Source organism: Dermacentor albipictus, chromosome 2 (assembly GCF_038994185.2).
Source record: "Dermacentor albipictus isolate Rhodes 1998 colony chromosome 2, USDA_Dalb.pri_finalv2, whole genome shotgun sequence".
NCBI classification, from domain to species: domain Eukaryota; kingdom Metazoa; phylum Arthropoda; class Arachnida; order Ixodida; family Ixodidae; genus Dermacentor; species Dermacentor albipictus.
The window spans coordinates 197,884,954-197,907,032 of NC_091822.1; the positions used below are offsets into that span (position 1 = coordinate 197,884,954).

General features: G+C 47.9%; 2 protein-coding genes across 5 annotated transcripts in view; one reads left to right on the plus strand and one right to left on the minus strand.

The window, feature by feature from the left end:
* The window catches only part of LOC139056465 (uncharacterized), a 125,957-nt gene that overhangs the window by 76,365 nt on the left and 27,513 nt on the right, over positions 1 to 22,079 (minus strand). The gene's annotated exons all lie outside the window — the stretch shown is intronic.
* LOC135904510 (carboxypeptidase D-like) overlaps positions 1 to 22,079 on the plus strand; it is a 175,136-nt gene that overhangs the window by 38,362 nt on the left and 114,695 nt on the right. Inside the window, exon 1 of one of the 4 annotated variants that reach the window (XM_065435297.1) lies at positions 13,981 to 14,281. The exons of the other annotated variants lie outside the window; for them this stretch is intronic. The gene's annotated coding sequence lies outside the window, so the exon portion shown is untranslated. Of the gene's footprint in view, positions 1 to 13,980; positions 14,282 to 22,079 lie in introns of those variants that run through there. 4 annotated transcript variants of the gene reach the window in all.

The window sequence follows — 22,079 nt, forward strand, 5'->3', positions numbered from 1 at the left end:
TTCAATCGAGATGTAACAATTTGGATACGCGGCTTGTTTATTGCTAGTATGGTCAACAGTGGCAAGGAAAAAAACCCAGAGGCACTAAGCCTCGGATAAATTGAGCCCCGTACACGTATGAACTACGCGTCTCAATGTCACTTCACTGTAGGCCGAGTATTGCTGAGTGCACAACCATTCAGTCGCTGAAGGCACTTCCACGTTTGACGAAGTGTTCGGCGTGTCGCGTTCCATCAGCAGTTGAGGAGGAATACTTCTCTTCTACGCCTACAACCAATAATTAACGTGTTGCGTATGCTTTGAACCGGTGCTTCAACTCTTTCTATGAGAAAACATAACATGTCTGACTGTATACAATAAATCGATAGGATAGGGATAACTTTAATGAGGTGCCGGCATACGACGATTTAACGTGTCGTGACGCTGGCCAAGCGTCGACCCGGGGTTATACCCTACTCTGCACTAGCCCAGTTGGGCCCGTTTGTAGTGGGTCATGAGGCTTGTGCTTTTCGAGCGCACCCGATACTTATTTACTTCTCATATACGTGGATTCGCTAGAAGATGCACGAGGCATCATCCTATAACAACTCGACTTCATTTCGTGGAGTGTGCAGCCCCTGAGAATAAAATTATAAACCTTTAACACAGTTGTTGGCAGACCACCATAATTAAAGAATGAACGGGATAACACTCAATAGCCCATAAGGCTAGGTCGCGTATGAACCCAATCAACAGCTGCGAGTAAGCCAGAGAGTACACTGGAATCCCAGTGCACTCTAGAGGAGGCATCTCGTAATACAATCAAATAAAAAAAAATGTCGTCCCAACGCGTGATCATGTCGCTGTAAGTCTTCGCGTCTTCCACGGTGGCCGCGCTCTTCCGAAAATACAACGGGTGCGACAGCAACCGACGGCTTCCGCATTCGCACGTTGCAAGGAAGACGATATAGGTTATACGCTGCAGATCAAACGGAGCGAGCATACCGGGATACAATGTGCGCATAGCGATTTGTAAAGCATCCGAACAGATGCGCGTCGATTAAGACCCACCGGGAGCTAAGCACCGTGGGCCGAGTCCACCGGGAAGGAAAAGCGAAGGGCCGGCATGCCTTCACGAAGAAGCTGGCCTGCGAAAGCTGGCTGCGTGGCGTTCCTCCGCGGGTAACAGCAGCGAGACGACGACGACGGCCAAGCGTGCATTACGGGCGCCACAGACACACGGCCGGCTACACGAACAAAGGGCAGGCGGACGTGGCTTGTAAAAACCCTTACCGAGAAACAAGATGGCGTTAGCGTGGAGGCGGCGACGCGGACGGAGAGGAAGCGATCGCGGCAAGGGGAGACGCCACAAATGTGGAACAAAAGAGAGCGCCATGCAGAGGAGACCTTCGCGGAGACCTTTCCCCGCTCGACGCGAAAGTGGTGCACGCCCTCGAATGGATGTCGCCAAATTTGGCATTGCGGGCCGATGCAGGGATTCAGCGGCCGCCGACCCTCGAGTGAAAGGAGGGGAGGAATAAGTCAAAGGTCTGGCCTGGGACAACGTGGTGCCAGAAATGAAGGGAGCGGGTGGCCGCCTTCATTTCAGCCAGGACAGGTTAAGCGTAGAACCGACAGTAGGTGGCTCTGTGAGAAGTCTAGAGTAAGATATGTGCGAAGGGTATTGGAAAGCGACATGTATTAGTTCTTTTCTCTATCCGTGCTTTATTAATGCGAAAGCATCATATGCACCATTACGCAAAATTCCGGCGGCGGCGGCGTGACCGAGCGATGGTACCAAAAATGGCCGGCGGCGCAGAGAGTGAAAGCCCGTCAAAGATGCTCGGATTAGCGTCAAATTTCTCAGGGATGCTCCACGTAAACAACGTAAATTAATGTATTTGAAAATATCGCCGTACCAACAAGCTCGGATACAGACCTACAATTGAGGAAGCGCTGGATTAAGGGGCGCGCTAACGTAGGCTCTGACACTGAGAGAAAGAGACGCGGTTGTTGCACTGTGTTTTAGGACAACTGTTTACAGAAGTGTACGTATGGAAGCGAAATAACCGCTAACGTTCCAGTTTACAAAGGTTTTATCACGTTCTTTAGCACCGTTATCCACTTCGAGTGTTGTAGTCGTGGTACCAAAATGATGAGGTAGCGATATGGTCTCGAGGGTTCGTTAGCCCTTGCGTCTCTTAATTCGTTCCTGGTGGTGGGCATTAGAGCATCAGATGGTTTCACGAAGTGCGAATATTCGTAGATTGTGAAGAATGGGGTAGTTGGAGGACCCTGAAAGATTCCTTTTTTTCGCAAGCAACCTTAATTAGGCTTGTGACACCTCATTTGTAGCAAGGATGACGACAGGGGTCTGTTTTGCGCTTCGTAAGATGCAAGTTTTGCCGCTGTCCCAACTTCGACATACAACGTCGTTCCCTTCTGTACATATTTATTTTTGCCACTTCTCTTATCATCATCATGATAAGAGTATCACCAATACTTATCACCAATACTTTCACCAAGTATCACCAATACTTTCACCCCCATTTCCTCTTCCCCAGTGCAAAGTAGCAGACTAGAGCGCACTAGCTCAGGTCGACCTCTCTGTCTTTCCTATCAACAAATTCTATTCATATCCATTAGTCAACAGCTGTACCAGGCGCTCCAATTTATCTCCGAGGCACATAGATAACGAACGAATTATAACTGAGGTCGGCTCGGACACAGGCGATCGCATCTGAGGCTTCGCGACGTTTAAGATCCGTGATTATATATGTGGACTTTGGAATGGCGCTGGCTAGTAGATACTGGGTGACATCTAGTGCAAGCAAGATCCTGCAGTCATTGCCGCTCTGTGTGGTCCTTAACTGGTTCCGGGAATGCGTCGTGAGACTGACTGCCCTAGTAAACTCGACTTCCTTGGTGAACTTCAAGTAGTTCGACGGTGATAAGGAGACACAGTCATTGTAATAGGAAATTGACCCACACAGAGTAATAGACATACGTTTATTTTGTTCATTTACATGACAGCTCAGGCCTTGCAACCCAAGCAGGAGGGGCAAGCTATACACTGGTAGATGTGCACACCATGTATATAGCATACCATAGATATATGCATGTATATATGTATACCATGTATGTATGCGAGATGTAGCAGCAGACAGCTCAACCGACACACACATTAATTCCCAGGCTTCGAGTGGAAGCGCCGTAGACAAATAGTCTTCTTTGCCGAATGCGCCGCTCCACTTGTCCCGAGTGCTGCTGTGGGCGTGGAATTGGGGGCGGCCACCGCGTTCTTCTTGAGTGCTCGAAATACGCCGCGGAAATGAGTAATCTTACGGAAAAACTAGAAAGTTTGGACAAGGGCTCCACTTCTATACATGAATTACTTGGATATAGAACGTTTTAATGGACACCGATCGAATTAGGTTAACGTTGGATGACTGGTCCCCTGCACTTAGGTACAAAGTGACGATATTATGCTCTCTACTGCAGACGCAAGCTGACCCGAGGTGTGTGTTTGGACGTGCAATCCATTTAGTACGTGTTGTAGTTATACTCTTGTATATCAATGAATGGGGACTACGAAATGTATATATATATATTTCGGTTAGTCACATGGACATCCGTCAATGTGAACTCTTCGTTGCAGTGTTATGTTTGTTAGTTTCAGTGCAATTATTTTGTTCATTTATTTATTTTAGCATTACTATTCATTTTTTATTGACATGAATAATAGGGGAGGTTGGCGTATTTATGGTGGCACCGGCTACTCCTTGTCACTTGGCAAAGGAAACAAGTTTGCGCAAAAAGGGAGAATAGCGACACAAAATATAGCCCTCAGTAGAACACCAGATGAATAAGAACTATACAGTCCAACAGTACATGAATCGCAAAGCTTTGTGTTCAGTGTGTTCAGTACACATACGCATATATAAAGTCAGATAATTTTAACAGCCAAAACACCCAACACATGTAATACATTGATGAACAGAACAGAATTATACATATTGCGTAAAAGTTGCGATCATCCACATAAACCAATTATGAACCACGAACAACGTTTATGTTACCCATTTAGCGTATTCGGATCATCTGATACTTAATATTTTCCCAAAATTTTGGTGCCCTCTAAAAACTTTTTTCAGAGCAAGAAGTGCTCTTTCTTGAAGGCCCGCAGTTTGCCATGGGCCAAGTATCTTTTCTAGAGTGAATTGTCTTCTGTCTAATATAAACAAATTTGCTTGCAGTACTCTTTGTGGATCGTATTTCGTGCACTCGAGGAGAAGATGATGCACATCTTCGTCTGGATGGCCACAAAGAACACTGCGGACTAGAGACATGTTTTATCCTGTACAAGAAGTGTTTCGTAAATGTAGCACCAAGTCGCAGGCGGTGCATCAATGTTTCAAATTTTCTGTTTTCTCTTAGATTTTCCGTAATTGATAGGCTTATAAAGTGGTCTATAAAGCATAACTCCGAGTTCTTACATTGCTGATCAAACCAGGTAGTTTTGCTGAGGCGACAGGATATCAATCTCAGGAGCAGGCGGACTCTACTACGCAACAGGGCAAGATTGATTGTCTGCCTTATTGCGCGCCCGATTCGCAGCTGCGTCCGCTGCAGTATTACCAGGAATATTGCAGTACCCGGGTATTCACTGAAATGCAATTACGTGGTTCATTGCGCTTGCTTATGTATGTTCTTTGAGCGTCTCATACAATAACAAAGAGTTCAAATAATTTTTCTTATTGTTTTGTAGTAATGTGAGGGCGTCTTGCGAAACGCTAAATATAACCAATTTTTGCGCATTCTTTTCTGTTATGAAACACAAAGCACACAGGATTGCATATATTTCAGCCACATTGGAAGCTAACTCTCGGGGTAATTTAAATGTTTGCTCTAGCGCCGAATGCGGAAGGATGAGTGCTGAAGTCGTGAAATTTTTATGGCACGAACCATCTGTATACACGTGGATGTACTAGGGATACAATGAGTAAATTTGGAAGAGTGCCAGTTGCTGTGCGGCTGCCACGAACATGTCTCTCTTAGGTATAATCCCCTCGACCGGTACTTCTATTTTAGGACATCCAAGGAGGGTAGCTAACATCCGCTTTGCATAATTCAAATCTTTGTAATAGCGCTTAATGTTCTCGAACAACATCGTGAATTTTGCTTTTCATTCATTCTTTTATTTTTTGCCATGTAACAGATAAATGTAGCAACCGATATACTTTTTACCTCCATCTCTCCGTGGCAACTCCTATTACAACAGAACAGCTCATGAACAAGATGGAAGAGTTTTTACTCCCCTGTGATTATTGTGTGCAGCTTTACTGCTGCTTGGTTTACTCTCACTACTTAGATTTGTTTAGGACTGCACAGAATATTTACGAGAAAAAATTAGAGGTGCAAGCACTTTAGTATAGTCAAGAAGGCACGCAGGAACTTTCATCTACCCTTCGTCAGGTCGGTATTGGTTGTCTGACGAGATGCTTCTTCAGTCCCGCGGTGGGCGCGCCGCACGTCTGACCGGAGCAATCTCATACGGGTGACTCCGGTCAGCTAGCGCGAATCGCGGCAACGACCGTTGTAGCCTGGTAGGAGCTTCTACGAGACACCAACTATCCGAGACGGTGGACAGAGGAGGTCTGTCCCTGCGGCGGCAATCGTAACGGAACTTCGGTGACGCCAGCGACAACATTACGTACATTACGTAACACGATCTCGCTAACGTGTTTAGCAAGTAACATGACGTTTTCTTTTTATTTTGTGTTTCAGCGAGGGACCAACTCTTCCAGATGGTCACCAGAGAAGTAGTAGGGAACCGGGAGATTGATGCTTGTCCCTGCGGCGCAATCGTAACGGAACCTCTGTGGCACCTGTGACGACGTCATGTAACACGAGAGAGAGAGAGAGAAGCAACTTTACACGATATTATTCTGCGCGCACAGAGGTAAAGGCTTCAGGGGTTGCGGACTTGTAGCTGCCGGTTCACGAATGTGTCGTGCGTTCCAGATCCATATCGAGCCAAGGGGCGAGCGCGCTCTGCTGCTCTCCGACATTCGAGCCTGCGGCGCGGCGAAGGCGGTCCGTGGCGAGACCGAAGAGGTCCGCGTCTTTTGGCGTTGACGACTCGCCTACACGCAACGTCCGCGATCTCGGACGTCCTATTATGCCCTGCTTGGCGAGGCGTCGCAGGGGCGCCCCGCTGAATGCGACCAGCCGGGCGTTGTGGGGCAGGGCCTCGCTGCTCCTTGCCGTTTCAATTGTCGCCTGCCTCTCCTCCCTGCCTCGCTCGCGTGTCCTGGTTACGCACGCACACTGACAGACGCTTGCCTGCAATGCAGCGGGCGTCGTGGCGAGAGCCGGCCAGATCCTTGTTTTGCCAGCTGGGGAACGAGTGTTGCGCCTGATAGAGAGGAAGTAATTAGGATACATACATACATACATACATACATACATACATACATACATACATACATACATACATACATACATACATACATACATACATACATACATACATACATACATACATACATACATACATACATACATACATACATACATACATACATACATACATACATACATACATACGCTATTTCTCTTCAAAAGTCAACCGCACGATATTCCACTGTTAATCTTCTCCCAGCCACAGCGAGAGAGTTGCAGGCGATCGATGTTTCGGTCATACGGCTCGCAGGCGTCTTCCAAAAGTTGAATTTTGCGATCATGTTTAGAATCTCGCCGGTAGTGAGGCAGATGACTACACTGACATAATAAATATGTATTGAGCGACATTTTTACGCGGGCAGAATTCTGGGTAAGATGACCGCAGACTATTATGGACCTCCTTCGGCTCTGGCCTGAAACCTCAGCGCGATGTCGTGACCGCTAAGACCGAACAGAGCCCGGCACCGCTAGCTGTCTGGCTAGACTGGCCGATGCTCTTTTACGGCGGCTGGCAATGTGTTGCTATAAGGGCTGCTGCTCATTGCTTGAGAAGAGGTGGTGGTGGGTGTGTCATTAAAAAAAAACAATCCGTGATATTTAGGGGATGTTGCCACCTTTAAGCTCTTTTTGACATAGAATGGATGGTGCGCTTACTAAAAATAGTAGAGCGATCTGGCACTAGACGTGGTAAAAAGAATGAATAAAAGTTAAACTTCGAGTCAGGTAACAAACGCAACAAACATCTCACAACAGAGGTCACACAGAAGAAACTCAATGTAACATTGAGACTTCTATCATAAGGAATACCTTGTCGGATTTATACCCGTGTCACACGGGCGTTTGGAAGGCCTTCCAACCGATAGTCAGTTGACTCAAAGGTCAAGTTCGAGCTGCCACACGGGCCGTTTCGAAGGCCGTCGAGTCAATAGTCTATCGAGTCAACGGAGCACCTTACAACTCTATCGAAATCTCGACGGCCTTTGAGCAACGGAAGCGGAAACAGCGCGTACATGCCCTCTCGTTCACAGTGTGCTCGTACTCACGGTTAGAAAAAAGCATCAAACCAAAATGCACTAAAAATACTATATATGAATGTTATTAATTATTCAATAAAGTATTTTTGCCACTTGACATGTGCGAACACACACCAAAACGGCGGCCGCATCGAGCGGCGAAAGCGTTGCCGCAGTTTCGCTACTCAACAACTTGAAAACTAAACATATATGTATGGCGATGTATAAACAAATGTTTGTGTATAAACAAACAAAAGAAATTGTAGGGCTTTTAAGAGGTTTTAATGTTGTTTAACTTTTCGTGACATGAAAACGAAAATAAAGATCCGCAGCGCCACACAATTTTGCGAGTAACGCCTGAACCGCTCAACGGCCTTTCAAAAGTGCCGTGTAGCAGCGCGACAACTCCTTTGAGTCGATAGAGTTGTGGCGTTTCGAAGGCCGTCGACTGGAAGGCCTTCCAAATGTGCCCGTGTGACACAGGTATTAATCGTACAATACGTCACCTCATGAAGCCGTCTAAAAAAATTAATCGTCATGTGGACGAAACTGACAAAAGCAATCAGCATTCTTTTTTTGTTCTACCGACGAGGGACCTCATACCTCGCTGAACCGGCAAACAATATGTGGAGAATGTGAATCTTTACGACGACGCGATTTTCCAGTAACACATGCATATGTTCACACACGAACTAAACTGAAGGTCAGCGTTTTTTTTTTCTAATTGCAGTTTTTGTTTGATACCATATATACTGCGACCCGCATGGTCGTACTAGGGAGAAACACTTCCCCAATAGACAGCAAGCGTTCGTTGCACCAGTAAGAATTACAGTCGCACAACTTTATTGCAGTGCTTTAGGCATTTCCTCACAGCTGAAATTGTGGCTGTACGTTTGTGTAACATGTCCAGAGTGCGTTACGTTGCTCCGCGACATTTCTCGGCTGTGCGTCTTGTTACAGATATTGTAACACTTTTAAACTAAAGACAGTAAACAGACTGGTTTATTGCGCGCGAACTGGGGTAGTGTCCGGAAACTAAAGGTTAAGCGCTTTTACACGAGGAGGATGGTTCGCCGAATCCTTTTTGACAGACGATTGCCTCTCCGCACAGAACACTACCACCACACGCGGGTGGTGTTGAGAGCAAAACACTATACGTGAACAGTTCGCATTATAAGTCGTCACGAAAAAAGAAAGAAAGCCCGACATTTCCATTGACGATTGCGCGCACCAGCTGTGCTGCCGGCATAGCGCGGGGCGTGTGCAGTCGACGCGCCAGGCTGCGCTACGCTACGCGTGCACGAACACGACCTCGGCAGTCAACGATAGTGTTCCTGTATATAGGAACACTAGTCAACGACGGTTCTGCGCGCGCGCTGGCGGGCGACAGCGCAACTGCACCGCCAAACCTCTCACTTGTCTCCTTAGAGCTGTCGTGTAGAGCACTACGCGAATGCCGTGAAGCGACAGTTACGGTAGTTTACGACGTGCTTGGGAAATTTCTTGTAACATGGCCGTTGAAATCAGCACGGTGTTATAGTTTAGCGTAAAAAATATCTGTCACTACCATGCACCGAGGATTATACAGTAAATCCTACTTAGGCTGAAAAATTCACTGGTTGTATTAATGCACCGATTGCAGATTGTTTATTAAGCTTGTGCATGATGCAAGCTGTGTGTACAGGCGCCCGTGAAGCGCCCCAACGAGAAGGAACGCTTCTGGCATAGACTACTGTCTTTTTCAACTTTACGTGAGCCGATGGTTTACAAATCTACCTAAGAGAACGCTGCCTGCTGCCGCTGGTTTGGGTATGTGGTTTACTTCGTGGCCCTCTTCTGTCTTTCTCTTTCAATCCCCTTCACTCCAGGCAACGCAGCCACTGAAAAACTACCACTGAATAACTTCCCTGATATTTGCACACACTGTCTCTCTCTCTCATTCTCTTCAGCGGCACTTTTCAGAAAGGTTGCCACTTCGCAACAGGCTGAGGTGGCTTCTCGCGCAGAAGCAACCCGATATCGTTGAGATGGTTCATGTTTGAGATGGGAACTTTCCAATAGCGCAAGAATACGGATGCGAAGGGACATATAGCTATAACGAAGCACTGTCCGTGTGTGGCCTTAGTATTTTAATAATCCTGTAATTTAAGATACCGTGTACAGAAGGAGACTTAGTCACTTCACAATGTGGACGGATGACATATAGCTCGTTTGCTCGTCTTTTTGCGTTGTCGAACGGTTACTACGCCTTCATTTCTTCACTCTCTCCCCGTTTCGTATGACTACGCGATGATGATAAATACTGGGGATACACTGCGACAGCAGCCTGCGAAGAATACCTGCTCGAGAGCACCGCGGATGCATACGGAAGCTCGCTGTTGGTGTGAAGGACAAATCGACGGAACGAGCCTCCCGTGGTCGCCGTCGACACCTCTGTGACGGCAGTGTGAGGCACGGAAAGCACAATGTTTTCGCGAACGGTTCACTGCATTTAACACATGCATTTAGCCACCGCCGCCACCGCAACAACAACAACAACAACAACAACAACAACAACAACAACAACAACAACAACAACAACAACAACAACAACAACAACAACAACAACAACAACAACAACAACAACAACAACAACAACAACAACAACAACAACAACAACAACAACAACAACAACAACAACAACAATTACGACGACGACGACGATGAAGCAGCCTGATCTCGGTGGGATGATTAATGTCTGAGACGGGCACCTTCCGACAGCGCAGAGATGCTTAAAGAGGCTTACCTTGCCATTTTTCTACATTTAATAGAAATAATAGATTCACAGAAGTGGCTAGCTTTAAAAGCTGCTTTAATCACCGATGGTTTCTTTTTCTACTTATTTTTACTGATTAACCTTTCAGCTCAATGATGTAGCGCACACGACGCCACCCCGGCGACAGTCAGTGCTGGGGGCACGTGTTCCCTAATTACGTAGTAAGAGTCCCAGCACTACAGCGTAAGTTTCCAGACGTACTCCTTTAAGGTCTACCACAAGGTACATCGACGCACCATGCACACACAGCTTTGCCCAAGAGCAATTATTGTCAGGGCACCTCTCTGGGGAAATAATATCGATGGAACGCCGACGACACTTCACCGAAAGTAAGGGGCTCATTTGTCAAAACTGACCCTCGTCTCGGAATTCCTACCGCATATGAGTGGACATGCTACCGACACTGACCGTCTTCAACTCAGGAATGGCGACATACCGTCGCTGAAGCTAGTAATTAGCAAATTAATAGGCGAACTTCTTCCACTTCAAGAGTCCTTGCCGAGCGGTGAATCCGACCGCCAGTGCCGGCAGAGACGCGCGCCGGATTACGTTAAAGACGGAGGCGCAAACACGTTTTATTGCATGCGAACTGCCTCGAGTTTCGCAAGAGGAAAGTCATTCGGTGCAAACTGAACTATCGAGACACTGACAGCTCGTTTGACTTTCAACGCGGATTTAATGGTGAAATGGAGTAATTAACCTGGCCGTTTGTTTGTTTCCTTATCGTTGATTCTTTTTTTCTCTTATATACGTTCATCAATTTAATATATGATATTCCGCCGCGATGCTCCGTTTGATCATAAGGTTGCAAGAAGATATGGTTTTTTTAGGAGCCCTATGTATATTGGCGTCCTTTGTTCTTGACGCAGATCACTCTAAACTATTACACATTAACAATATACCTGTTTATTATGCAGTTACGCCAAGACGTTACAGTGCGCCCGCTTACTTCAACTATACGGAACGCAACAGTATGTGTGTAATCGTCTCAGAAGTATAATCCTTTCAGTGAAGCAATTTAAGGTCTTATTCGCCAATCTTTCCCTTCAAAGCTTATTCGTAGTTGACGTAACAAGCTCATGTAGAATGTTATTCACCGTATCGGTCTTGGAAACATTATTCAATGTGCTGAATATGACATCTGCATATCATTCTTACCGCCTACGCAATCTTGTTGCGTACGCTATTTCAGAGTTCCAAGTTTCAAAACATGAAGTTCAAACTTGAATTCCTGCGATGCTTAGTAACGTTTACCGGGAAACAAAGGAACTCAGTTTTGTTTCTTTCAGTAAGCGGATTGGCCATTTATTCTAAGCAAGCTCCAAAATTGTGCGAACCGGCATAGCGGTCTCCGTATGTTGACAATGACACGCTCTCGCGCATTCAATCATGCGCTGTCAGCGCGTATCTGCGTGTTGCAAAGAGAGAGAGAGAGAGAGAGAGAGAATGGTTAGACAGGCAGAGAGTAGTACTAGTTGGCTACTCTGATCGGGGAGAAAAAAGAGTGAGGAGCACGAACGAGTTAAACCGCGTCCACAATCCAGCCATAGACGTTGATCCAGCGGTAGCAGTGAGCGTTCTCGAAGTGCATTGTGTAGGCCCGTGATGCAGGTGCTGAATTCAATGCGAGAAAGTTTCAAGTGCGAAAATAAGTGGGGTGACGCAGAAGTGTGTGTCGTGAGCATTGTGCGAGCACCTCACAGACAGCCCTGGCACACAGCAGCCGGGCTTTGAGCCGATTTTGCCCCCGCCGTCTTAACCTACTACGCGTGCTGTCGCTTCGGCGTTTGGCTATTGCGCCGCGTCTCCCTTTCCCGGTCTTCCCTGGTTCACTTGCTCCAGGGCGACTGGTTTTCCGCCCTTACACGAGTCGCCCCGCCTATGGACGAGTTCGCTGCGTTCTCGCACTTTGTTTACGCGCGTTTTGGGAAATGCTATTGGTGACGGCCTCGACGTAGTCGTTGGCTTTCTTGCACCGACTAATGAAGCGTAACCACGCAGCCAGCAAGAACAGGAACGACAAGAACGTTTGCGAGACAAAAGCAAAATTTAGGTAAAAGCGACAAGATCATCAACGGGAATAACAACGTCCACCGACAAAGGAAGCCACACAAAAGATGGCGACGGTTCGGCTGTCGACGGAGACGGAACAGCAGCGAGATTGGAATGGAAGTAAACACAAGGAAGGGTTCCTCGCGCACCGCGGCCAGATCAATGGCCTCGGAGTCACCGGATCGGACCCGGTAAATTGGGCAGGATCGCGGGAACCTCATTTTCGTCGGCAGCGTCCGCCATCATCAGCAGCACAGCTAGGCCGGGCACGCGTGAGTCAGTGTGTCGCCGAGTGGCGCTGCAGACGTGCCGCGGGGCGTCTGGACGTCGCGTGCAGACAGCTCTCCGCGGTGCCGGCCTCGGCGCCCGTCTGCGGGCTGCATGACGGGCCGCTCCCCTGCTGCCGCCTTGACGTGGGGTGCGGTTCGCGAGCATAAACGAGGAAAGAGGGAGAAGAAGAGGAAAATGAAAGGCTGCGCCACGCAGAGCTCCCGAGATGAGCGCTACACGTACATATTCACGCTCGCGCTGAAATTAATTTGATTTTTAACTTCTGAAGGAAGCCTAAAGAAGGTCGCTAAGCCCAACAGAACATCAAGCGCTTGCGAAGAGAAGCAGCGGTGGCCGCAGGTAGTCTCATTCCGTGGAGACGCTCGGCCTTCGCGAATGCTGCGTTTCGGCGCATTTGCCACGAGCAGCCAAGAATGCCCACGCCGGCATATACGTCGTGCTAAGCGGTGCGGTGCAGCATGGCGGCGAGGCCGCCATTTCTTCGCTTAGAATGCATCCAAGAAAGGAAAGTAGAACGGCCAGTTTATCACGGGAATAATCTCCCGAATAAGTTATCCGTTTGGGTCGCTTCCAATGAGCCGCCGCTACTGTATCAGGCGGGTGCCATCTCTATCATGCGCTGCGTTTGCGCAATCTGACTCTGTATATATGGTATGCGGCGACGTCCGGGTGGGTCGGGTGATGTCCCCTCGGCGTCGTGGCTTCGCACCACCGGGCGTCGAATGGGATGCAGAGATGGCACCGTGCCCGCGGTAAGGTAGAGCACGCGCGTGGTTGCCCTACGGGCGCGTAGGCACCGTGCAGTCATTAACGAAAGTTCCCAGGTCTTCGCGTGTGTGACTACTCCTGGCGCTGGATCTTGGTCTGGAGCTCGATCCAACGGCACTCGGGTCTGCAAAGCACCCGAAGGTGACGCCGACACCTTTGCTCAGCTGCGATAGCTTATTCGCGCAGCGTTAACGCGCGCGAGCGCTACATCGTTGGTGTATTCGATGTGTACACATCTCGCTTTTCGGAACGTTTTTATGCATGTATAGCGGACCCACCTATTCGAGGCACACGCGTCGATTTCGATGGCCAGGAATCAAATGTCGGCGATTCGTGTTCCCGACACCTTTCTCGTCACATGGGTACAAGAAAACGCCGAGCACGGCCGATTAACGCGAGCGGCTACTGCCCTCTGGTAAGACGACGAGCGTTCCGCGATTCCGATGGAGCCAGCGCTGGCCCCCTCCGCCGTCGGTGCACGTGCGGCAGAAGCGCGTCGTGGGTCAGGAGGCCGCCACGCGAGCCGCGCGCGACGCGCGATGCGCTCCCATTGCGTCGATCGGCGGCGCTGGCGCCGCTGCGAGGGCTGGGCGAGCGCAGCAGCCGACGAGCCCGACCCGCGAGCGGGTGAAAGTGCGCGCGTCCGCTCTCCGAGTCCCCTCGGTGCCGGTCAGCACTTGTCTGCCGGGCACTGGGCCAGCCGGGTCACTCTGCCGGCCCTCTCGTGCACGCCGCCGCATTATTCTCGCCGCCGCCACCACGCCGGGAGCAGCACCACCGCAACACGACCGCTCCGCGCCTCGTGTAACAACCGGCCGTTTCGAAACGCGCGCCCCCGTGTGTGCCCAGTGTGCGCGTGCACTTCGGCGCGCAGACGACGACGGATCGGCGGCAGACGGTGAGTGGACGAGTGAAGGACGGCGGATTTTTTTTTTTTTTTTTTTAGTGGTTGCGACGTACGCGCTGGTTCGTCTGCGGCACGCGATCTTGCGATTGATCCTCCGCAGCGAGCAACGAGTGTCGGTGTGGCGAACGTTTTGTCGTCTGTCGAGTGCGTTCACACTTTTCATCACTCAGTGATACCGACAACTGCTCTACTCTGAATCGAGTTGTGTCAACGTGTACCTTCTTATTTATTTATTTTGTTCCGAATTTTATTTCCCTGCACTATTCCTCGCTTCGTAATGGCAGGTCGAGGAAAACTGTAATGTTTAATGTCCGTAAGCACATGGAGCAAGAGAAACTGGCTCCTGATCATGGCAGCCGCTGTACACCATTCAGAACCGTTTCTCACGACCGTATTTGTTCGCCTGGAATGTAGACATTGCGTTTTGGAAAACTGTCTGGGGTACGATTAAGTTCAACGTACAGCTGTTTTCAGAGTCCAAGACAGTCGATTAGTGAAGGAAAGCGATGGTCCTGATGCCGACGCCGCTTCTCTTCTTCTTAGAGACGGTAGGCCAGGAAATCCACGCTTCGGTATTCTGCGGTGATCGACTTATGCAAGAAAGCAGGAGGCATTGCAAGGCTGCAGACACGCGCGCCCGTAGTGGTTTCTCTTTTAATTGGACGCGATTCTCGCCCGCTTTTTTCTGTTGTGGTACATGCGCACGGTTGAATACTAATTGGACATTCGCACTCGTACGGATTACAGGGCTCCACTTGGTCGTCGTGTTCTATTTTCCTTCTGTCGAGGGAATTCCAGCCACGCTTTCGCGATAACTTCGAGACCGTGGCAGTGACCTTCTTGGACGGCATCGCGTCGGAATTCCAGTCGAAATAAGCACACCGGCTGCCTCGACTGTCGTGTTCCCGGAGCAGCCGGACGCTTGCAAATGCCGAAACTTATTTTTCGGTGCGTCATGTTTCGCGTCTCGCACATCATTGATGTAGGAAGATAAACCATGTAAACGGGATTTGACACTCACGGATTCACGCTTGACGGATAAACGGCATTCACGGAATTCCCGAATGCTCTGAGAAACTGATGCAACCCTGAAGAAAAGAAAGTAGTGAAAGAATTACTTACAGAAAAGCTTGGCGTGAAATGCGATTACATTGGACGCACTCACCGACTATAGGGAAACAATCCGGTAAATGGCCCATCATTATGCACATTCATATTACAATGACAAAATGAAATAGTAGAAACTGTCAGAAAGCTGAAGGAATCACAAGTGTGTATTAAAAATTCAAAGTTTATGCTAAAGAAACGCAAGTTGCTGTGGGACAGCTTTAAGAACAAAAATCAGCAAGGGGAAAAGTTAATCCTAGTTCATGACAGGCTCATAGTTGAAGAGTGAGTGAGTCAAACAACTTTATTTGGTCCACTATAGGCGTAAGCAAACTCCACGTGACCTGGCTAGGCCCACTCGGGGACCATAAGGTGGAACCTGACGGCCCTCTCGCGTGAGGAAGAAACTTTTTATTGGGATGAATGGCAAAACAGGCGAATAAAGGTAGGAGAGAGTCATTCGCCCAAGTTGCACACACGACCTATCTCAGCACCTTATAACAAACAATTAATGCCATTTAATGTTAATAGCCGCAGTATAGTGAATAAAAGTGCTGGCAACATGATCCGCACATGACTCTTACTACTGAGACTTGGTTGCACGATCAACTGTCCGATGACGACGTCTTTCCTCGTTCTACACTGTCTTCCGTAAAGACAAGCCCACTAGAGGAGGAGGGGTGACAATCTTATTCAAAAACTGCACCGAGGTTGTTTTAATGGGGGACGTAGCTGAAGTAGGATGCATATGTGTTAAAGAAACTTGTTGGGGTCATAGCTTAATTTTATATGGGCTGTACAGACCACCAGACGTCACTCCGGAATACCTCAGCACACTGAAAAATTACATGGCTAACTCTGAGAATAAGAAAATTTTGCTATTTGGCGACCTGGAGCGCCTCGACGCCTGCATTAACTCTGCCAAACATTTTAACACTGTTTTTGACATTATGCTTATGCGTGACCTGTTACAAGTAGTTCGTGTACCAACGCACGTGTACAGGGAGCGCTTCCAGTTCAGTATTATAAGTCTTGTATTTGTTAACCGCAATTTCTCTGAATATACTGTATAAAGAAGTAGGACAAGGTTTCTCTGATCATAATCTTGTGTGCGTTTGTTTTACTCTTGTTCCGGTAACTAGCCATAAAAGTCCATCAGTTCGTTATTTCAAAGACCATTTAAGGGCTAACGACACACGCATAATTGGACTTATGGAAACATGCCTTATGCTGATTTCGATGACGCAGATGTCTGCGCGTTCTGGACGCGGTTTAAAGATATGCGTCTTTTCTCCTTAGATAAATCTGTACCAACCAAACGCAAATAAATTAACAAACAAACACCTTGCTTAACTCGTAGCATCATTCAAGAAGCTGAAAGTTAGAAATGGTTGGCGATCCTAATCTTTTACCTATAGGTGTCTCTTAGTGGCTCTCGCACCTCGGCGTTGGCGTCCTTTAGGTTAATTTTGGGCCAACGCAACGCACGAACCGAACTCGGAGGCAACTGTCATTAGAGAGCTTTAGTTTAGGGGACGCAAGTGGCTTGAATGTCCAGGCATCGACCTGTTTGGCCGATATAGACGTGACCGTAGGAAAACGGAGGCTAGTACACAACTCCCGTTCTACAGTGCACAGGCGGGGACGTGTGCTTAACTTAACAGTGCAGCCTTTCCTAGCTAGAGTGCATGGAGACAGCCTGTGCCAGCTTCCTATCAGTCTTACCGCAAATTTCTGATCGTCTTGTAAGGGGCAGAAAAAAGGACTTTTACATCAAACCGACCTGCTACATTTCTGAGGCTGTGTGACAGTTTATGTACATATGGAATTACAGCTACTTTTTTCATCTTTTCGACAGGCTCTAGATTATTCATTCTTGTGGACGCTCCTGAATTTACACGCTTAACAATCTTCTGCACGGTGAGGCGGATAGCATTCTCCCGAAAACCTGCCGCTCTCAAATGCTCCAGTTGTTTTAAAAAATACTATCGGAAGTCTGGTTAAAACAATATTTCAAAAGTGCGGAAAGTAGAGCCGAAAGAGCAATTCCATTCTTTCACCACCTTCGAATGTGCGGAGTTAAAATTTAAATAGGTTTTTCTGACCTTGGGCAATACATCCAGCCTAAATGCTTATCAGTTAGCTTAAGCCTCGTATCTAAAAACTGTAGCTCGTTCTTAGCTGGCACTTCACGTGTGAAATTTAACCCTCAGCCGCATTTGTGGCTTAGGGTTCCCTTCAACGTATTCAAGCAGTACCAACTTGCCCAAATGCCGATTCTTCTACAGACTATGAAGTGCTTGTACTATGACACACAACGAAAGACAAAATGCCTGTGAAACACGGCATGTCAACTCTTTCACGAAGTGTGTCGGAGAAGTTTATCAAATCCCTTTGCCATGCTGAGGGCTTTACAAAGGACAGACTCGTCGTTGTTCCAACGAGAGAACAAGAAAACATGATTTTGTGGTGCGCAGCAAAACGGGGGGTCTTTCGGATATTCATTGCAGGAAGTGTTGGTGGAAAGCAGTGTTCAAAACACTATTTTATTTAAGAAAAAGCGGCAGATAGGCTCGAAAGGGAAGTGTATTGCCAGGCGTACATAATACTGCGTCAGCATACCTTGATGTGTTCTTTACGAAGAAGGACTTTTGCTTCTTTGATGGAAACGACAAACATTGATTTTAGTGTATGCGTGTAGTGCATTCGAGCATTTCTTTGTAAAGGTTTCCTTTCAATCCATCAATTTTAGCTAGGGGGTCTGTTTACCGGCATTTCTTCCCACCCTTGCCGGCTTTGCGTTGCTATATTATTTTTCGAGATATAGTGCGCACGCGCGTCTTAAATCGACAAGCGCGATTTGACTGGTCTTAGTGCTTTGACAATTGATAGTTCCAAGGTTTCCAAACTTTTCTTGTTAACGGCAAAACGATGCTCTGTGGAAAACTTGTGTGGCACGTGTTGATGTTGAGCGTTTGTAATCGTCTGCACACGGCCTCGGGGAACCCGCCGCGGTTGCTCAGCGGCTATGGTGTTAGGCTGCTGAGCACGAGGTCGCGGGATCGAATCCCGGCCACGGCGGCCGCATTTCGATGGGGGCGAAATGCGAAAACACCCGTGTACTTAGATTTAGGCGCACGTCAAAGAACCCCAGGTGGTCGAAATTTCCGGAGTCCTCCACTACGGCGTGCCTCATAATCAGAAAGTGGTTTTGGCACGTAAAACCCCATAATCTATCTATCTACGGCCTCGGGGATATACGCAGTTGAAAGTAATTGCGCCCGTCCTGTGCACTTGTGTCTTCCTTGGTCCGCGCTTTTTTTTCTCTACTCTTCAACGTTTTCAGCTACGAAACAAGTGATCAAACTGCGAAGTAACATTCTTGAGCTTGCACCGGCGTTTTTCTTTTGTTGCTGCATTGTTCGTATTTATATTGTCCGCCCAGCTCGCACTTTGAGTCCGCCGTATTGAAAAAAAAAAAGAAGAAAGAAGAAACCACGAAGCAGTTTTGCGGGAAAGGAAGGTGATCACATCTATCCGTATTTAGCGAGCAGTGATGCGCGGGAAACGCGGACGGATGTCATGCGTTTTGTTGTCCTACAAGTGACGCTTGGACTTTGATTGTTCTGATCAGGGTTAGCATGTACGTTGTTTGATCAAGGTCAGACTTGCTTGTCGAAAGCGAAACAAAAAATGACAGACATCATACAATAATGCAGCAACTCAACACTCGTCGAGGGCTTACCCCTCTCGTTTCGCAATTGCACGACTAGCGAGGCGTGATTATAGCGTGCGGAGCAAGAGGGCGCGTGTGCTTATAATATACATGCGCGTAACATAAGTAAACACAATACGCGACTCTCATTTAGTGTAAAGAATTTGGCGTTTCCTCTTAAACATCGCATACTTCTTTCGCATCTGTTCACCGGTTGGTCAATCAGAGTAGCCTTGTGTTCTTTGCGTATATGAATAAGTAAACAGGAGTTGAAACTGAGTTACACCGTTTTATTCAAAGTCAAGGGGACACATTAACTTTCATGGGCTGTGTTCGCTTTTCGTATGTTCCTAAATACGCTTCTCAAATATCAAGTTTTGTTCTGCTACATTTGCGAAATATTTTTGGAACACTGTGGCCCATTTAGTCGCGCTTTCGTGCAGATAATAAAATAGTGCAGTTTACAGTGGGGCTAGCGGAAAGTATGCGCGGATTCTGAGGTGGCAATCTTGGTTAGTGCTGACACCTACGAAAATTTCAGACGCAATGGTTACGACGCAGTGGCTAGTTGTATTCATGGCAATGAGCTTGCGTAATTTGTATGGGATACTCTCTCATTCGAACGTGTCGCCCGGCATGGCCGCCCATGATCCTTATTTTTATTTCGTTGACGCGACTGTCCTCATTGCGTCGCGCGCGGATCGAATACATTTGCATTTAATCAGCTGACGACAACTGGACTACTGCGAGTCGCATTTCTCACGTATAAAACCAGTACCCACCACTGCGCATATTTTTTCGGCTCAAGAGCATGGATCAACGTCCATTACCAATTTATTTTTATTATAAAAGAGCGCGCTGAAAAATCGCGGGCTATTTCTAGAGCCATCTCGACGTAAAAGACTTATAAATTTTCTGCTAAGGATATATGCCTCGGCCACGGCGTGTCTAAAGACTTGAGCAGGCGCAACTATCTTCAAGGTTAACGTGCCTGCATTCCAGTTGATCGCATTGCTCAAGCAGTAGCTTCAATAAATTGAACCCTTTGCCTCCGTTCTTGAAAAATTAGAGTGCGCCGAGAATAAAGGACGTCTAGCTAAAATGGAATAAAAATACGGCTTTGCTTCTGCTTTAGCGAAAGTTGTAAACGTGAAGTTCAAACTAACAGAGGGCATGTCGCCGTGGGGAAAACTAAAAACAAATAAATAAATAGATAAAATGTGACGCGTTCAGCTAGCACATATTCTCGAGAGATGTCGCCATGTTGTCCCTCACACACGATTTCTGGCCAATGCTTTCGCTTTCACCACTCTGAAGAAAAAAAGAAAGAAAAAAACTTGCGCGCATCGTGCTGAATCTTTCCGTTTTACTCGCGACAACCTTTCTTAAATCCCGGCCACTCTTGAGACTCGATGCGTGCAATGCAGTCGCTTTCTTTTTTATTACCTGGGACGATGGATGGGAAGATCAGCCACCGAGAAAGTCGGTTACCCCAAAACTGCCCTCCCAGAAGAAAAAAAAAAAGGAAGAAAGACAACGAACAAGAAGGATTAAAAAGCATTATACGTTTACATATATCTCTATTTCTCCTCATAGGTCTGCGTACTTGTTGCGATAGTGTAGTCCTCTTCCGTGAAGGTTTAAAACAGACTGGCTGTGCTTAGCAGAGTCCTTGTTCCCCCATCGAGGTATCGCGTACCTTACGACCACGTGGCTCGACGTCAAAGAAGGGCCGGCGCCGCGAACCGTCCCGGGCGGCGAAACGGCACGCGCGAGGAGCGGGTCGGACGGGACGCTCTCATTGCCGCCGTCACGCTCATCGGCTCCGAGAACAATGCGCGCCCCCGGTCCCGTTACAACTCGGCTCGGCAGCGGGGTACCATTGCCCCGACAGCTGTGGGCGACCACGCCTCCTCTCGGCCGCGTCGGAAACAATGTGCTCTAGCGGCGGCGGACCGCCGTTTGTGAGGATGAGATCATCTCCTGCCAAGGGGAAAGGTGCAGCGAGAAGCGACCGGTGGACGATCGTGTGGCAGTTGGATTCGCCGCTATACGTACAGCGTCGGTAACAGTGAGTTGTGGCCGGCTGCGAAGTCAGTTCGGTCACGCATATTTATGGCTCGAGTGAAGCACAATGCATCTGAATCTTACATAGATGTCACCGCGAGAGGCAGCAACATATAGTTTACGCAAGTTAGTGAAATCTGACGTCACCAGAAGAGGGTTCAGTACTTGTCATTGTACAGCACATCGCGATACAACACGTTTCTGTAGAGGGAACAGCAAGTGGTGGTATTATCTCGTTACTAGTACTGAGGGTAAAATATGAATTTATACATGTCATTCTGCTGTCACTGCTATTTCACCGCGCGTACTGGCTTATGCGCTAAGCAAGCTGCGTATAGAGACCTGTCAGAGCAACTCTGTTTTGAAGTACATATGCACACACACACGCGCTGTGTCCGTACTCCACCAACTTCAATCCACACGTCCAGGATGTTTGAGATAACAGGCCCGACACGAGTGTTTATGATGCATTCTCAGAGGGACCGGAATTGGCTGAGCGAATGTGCAGAGGAAAGCGGAGGAGTTCTGCAAAAAAAAAAAAAGGAAAAAATAATCATATCCGTGTGAGCCGAAACCCAAATTTATGGGCAGCAACCGCGCGCGCACAGCTTGAAGTCCACTAAATATTTGATATAATAACATTACCTCATCCTCCGTCGCCGCCTCAACGTTACGCAAGTCTGTTTTGTGCAAAGCGGATAAAAAAAAATTATGGGGTTTTACGTGCCAAGACCATTTTCTGATTATGAGGCACGCCGTAGTGGATGACTCCGGAAATTTCGACCACCTGGGGTTCTTTAACGGGCACCTAAATCTAAGTAAACGGCTGTTTTCGCATTTCGCCCCCATCGAGATGCGGCCGCCGTGGCCGGGATTCGATCCCGCGACCTCGTGCTCAGC